The following is a 3,993-nucleotide window of genomic DNA, read 5'->3' as shown; positions in this document are numbered from 1 at the left end:
AATTTTCTTTCTTGGGTGGCGCCTGTGGCTCAAGGAGTAGGGTGCCGGTCCCATATGCTGGAGGTGGCGGGTTCAAACCCAGCCCCGGCCAAAAACCACAACAAAAAAAAAAAAAAAAAAAAAAAATTTTCTTTCTTTTTTTTTTTTTTTTTATTTGAGACAGAGTTTCACTTTGTCGCCTTTGAGAGCCAAGGCATCATAGCTCACAGCTCATAGCTGTGATCATAGCTCATCAGCTTGAGCTCACAGCTCAAGTGATCCTCTTGCTTCAGCCTCCCAAGTAGCTGGAACTACAGATACCTGCTACAATGCCTGGCTAGTTTTTCTATTTTTTGCTCTTTTTTTTTTTTTGTAGAGACAGAGTCTCACTTTACCACCTCCAGCTCTTGGGCTTCAGCGATTCTCCTGCCTCAGTCTCCCAAGCAGCTGGGACTACAGGTGCCCGCCACAACGCCCGGCTATTTTTTGGTTGCAGTTCAGCCGGGGCTGGGTTTGAACCCGCCACCCTCGGTATATGGGGCCAGCGCCCTACTCACTGAGCCACAGGCGCCACCCTAGTTTTTCTATTTTTAGTAGAGACAGGGTCTTGATTTTGCTCGGGTTGGTCTTCAACTCCTGAGCTCAATCAATCCACCCTCCTCAGCCTCCTGGAGTGCTAGGATTATAGGCATGAGCCACCATGCCCAGCCTGTTTCAATGTTTTCCATGAGATTTCACAATATTTTTTTTTTTTTTTTTTTTTTGTAGAGACAGAGTCTCACTGTACCGCCCTCAGGTAGAGTGCCGTGGCCTCACACAGCTCACAGCAACCTCCAACTCCTGGGCTTACGCGATTCTCTTGCCTCAGCCTCCCGAGCAGCATTTCACAATATTTTTAATAAAAATATCAGCTATATTACTAGCTCCTGCCTAAAGTGTACAAAGAGAAATATTGCACTCTTTTTGGCCAAAAATGCTTTCTTTGAAAGTTCATCATAAATTCAACAAAACCAATTACTGTATTTCAGGGTATTATTTTGCATATGGATATCGTTACTGCTATAAGTGTTACACTTTTTTTTTTATTGTTGGGGATTCATTGAGGGTACAATAAGTAGTTTTACACTTTTAATGTATAAATCTGAATAAAAGAATTAAAAAACATTTATATAGATAAGGAATTAGTACCACGCATGTATAATGCCCACCTTTATTTTTTTCTCAAAGATTTGGGCAAAAGTATTCATTATACACAGCAGATACAGCATGTGTCTGTTATTAAAACATCTCAAAGGCCTTGTCTAATAGCTGGTAAGGGGTTGGGGTGCCATGGCCAGCTTTTGCATTTTTCTGTGGATATTAGGGGCTGACTTGTTTATAAATGGGTTTCCATTTATGTTTGGCTCTCCGGGGAGTATGCATCTATATTTGTGTATTTTCTGATTGCATCAATCAAGCATCCCTGGAAAAGGGCTGTCTTCTCCCCTGGTTCCTGAGTTATTTCTCTGACTTTGTTGTAGTTTACAGGTTTCATAGTACATTTCTTTATTCATTCCTGAAGATGAAGAAGCTTATGGTCCCAAGTTTGCCTTTCCCCTTTGGTAATTCCACTCGGGTCCTTGCTGGGTAAAGCAGTGGCCCTTATGGCATGCATATTGGCCAGGCTGCCTAACTTTATCAGCCTGGGTCTGAACTGCATTCCAATGTGTCATTTCTCATTGGGGGGTACAACAGGTAGGTAGAATAATACGTATATCTCCCCAGGTCAATTCAAAAGACAGTGGCAGGGTCTGGAATTCTAAGAAGCAAGAAAGGCCTTCAGAAAATTTATCTATCTTTTGTTTACATTGTGCCATGTTGGTCATGGAGAAAGGTACGTGTATTCAACTGGTCCCAGCATCCCTATTTGTCACTTTCCTTAGAGGAAATAATTTGTCATCAGATTAGGGTGATAAGGGGTTCCACTTCTTGTTAACCACACAGAGCTAAGTTCTGGGTGGAGACAGATCCTATTTTTGGCTCTGATTTGGGTTTCTTCCCATAGCCTTGGAAGCCTGGCTCATAGGTGGTACATTCCCAAGGAGTGGTTCATCAAGGTTATCAGGCTTTCTTTCTGCTGGGTCTCAGGAAGAAATGAAAATATACTAAATCCAGCACGCTTTCCTGAGATCTGGGTTCTGATCTACGGCCATAAAAGCAGTGGTCCTTATGGCATTTTGGCCAGGCTGCCTAACTGCTCCACATCCAGTTTTTTGTTCTCATTTACAAAACAAATCTAAGTGCATTATGCTGTTAAAATGTAGAGTCCCGTTTTCAGGCCATATCTCTCCATCTCCTAACTCATATTGTGAGTTTATAGGCAGTATAACAAAAGAAAGTAAGCTTTTCTTGTTAATCCCATCCAATTCAAAGAACCTAAATGGGAGTCTGTAGGAATAGGCTGAAATGACCCTTGAGTGCTTTTCTCTCTATTTCTCCATGGTGGGGGGTGGAGGGGAGTACCTGTAAGAAAGGAAACAAGGACCTTGGTCAGTGAATCCAAGCATCCCTGGTTATCTGATGGTCTGACTAGCACCCAAGTGTCCATGGGGCTCCTAACTTCCTCAAGGACTTTGAAACCCAAGATACCTGTAATCCCAGCACTCTGGGAGGCCAAGGCAGATGGACTTTCCTGAGCTCAAGGTTTAAGACCAGCCTGAGCAAGAGTAAGACCCCCCCCATCTCTACTAAAAATAGAGAAACTAGCCAGGCATTGTTTGGGAGCCTATAATCCCGATACTCGGGAGCCTGACAGAAGAGGATCGCTTGAGTCCAAGAGTTTAAGGTTGCTATGAGTTATGATGCCATGGCATTCCAGCCTGGGCAGCAAGACTCTGTCTCAAAAAAAAAAAAAAAAAAAAAACGGAAAAGAAACCTGGGATACATGAGAAAGAATAGAAGTCCACACTTCATGTCTCCAGGAACTTGAGTATCCTTGATATTGGACTTGGTCCAGCCAGGTCCATTGTAACAGTGATATCCAGAGCTGCCTAGCACACAAGTTTTGGAGTGGGAAGCCCTTAAAAGACGGTATGTCAGGGCAGCGCCTATGGCTCAAAGGAGTAGGGTTGGTTCAAACCTGACCCTGGGCAAAAAAAAAAAAAAAAAAGGGTACGTCAACTAAAGAGATCGGCATTTCCCAGAATGATCTGTTGCTTCCCATGACCGATCCAAGCATAGGCCAAACTTACTTAGGCCTCTGCATTAAGCAAAATGGGAAAATTCCCTGAAGATTGCTGCTTCTCTAAAACCTGACATAAAGCATCTGCAGCATGGCTGCTGTGGGTCCCTCGGTCTGCAATGAAAAGTAGCCAATCTTATGAGTTGATCAGGGTCCGTAAGTCCAAATTGAGACCCTCCAAAAGCAGTAATAAATTGTGTCAGGGTAAGTCAGTGAAAGGAAAGGATTAGGAAGGTGAGAGGGAGAAAGAGGGAGGGAGGGGAGAGATACGCCCCATGTCCCACCAGAGAAGCCTGCAGTATGGACGGTGGAGTCAATAGGATTGTGAATTCACAAGATTTTGTGATCACTCAATGTTCCAAGCAGTCTGGCCATATAATTGGAAGATTATATGAATAGAAAGTAAGGACCTGATTAGAGGGATCATCTGATGGATGGATAAAAGGAGGAGCTGATGCAAGAACTGAGAATAAAGGTCCCTCTTATGCCCTGTGCAATCAGTGGAACACCTAAAGCCCCCAATTTAGGAGACACAGTAATAGTTAAAAAGATGCCTAGCAATAATAGTGAAAATATATAGGGAATGAAGCCATGTATCCAAAAAGAATGGTTGGAATTGGCTAGCTCTGTGGCAAGGACATCTAGACAGCATGATGGGGGGAAATGACCAGTACAAAGGAAATGTAAGATAGATCCTGTGCCAACCATGAGCAGCAAATAGCTTGAAAGTATTCAGAGGAATTCTTACACAAAAGGGAGTAGAGCCGCCGTGCTTAAGGAGAAGAAAAGAAGTA

The sequence above is a fragment of the Nycticebus coucang genome, chromosome 3, assembly GCF_027406575.1.
Source record: "Nycticebus coucang isolate mNycCou1 chromosome 3, mNycCou1.pri, whole genome shotgun sequence".
Lineage (NCBI taxonomy): Eukaryota > Metazoa > Chordata > Mammalia > Primates > Lorisidae > Nycticebus > Nycticebus coucang.
The sequence above is the reverse complement of the archived record's forward strand: the minus strand, read 5'-3'. Positions refer to the sequence as shown.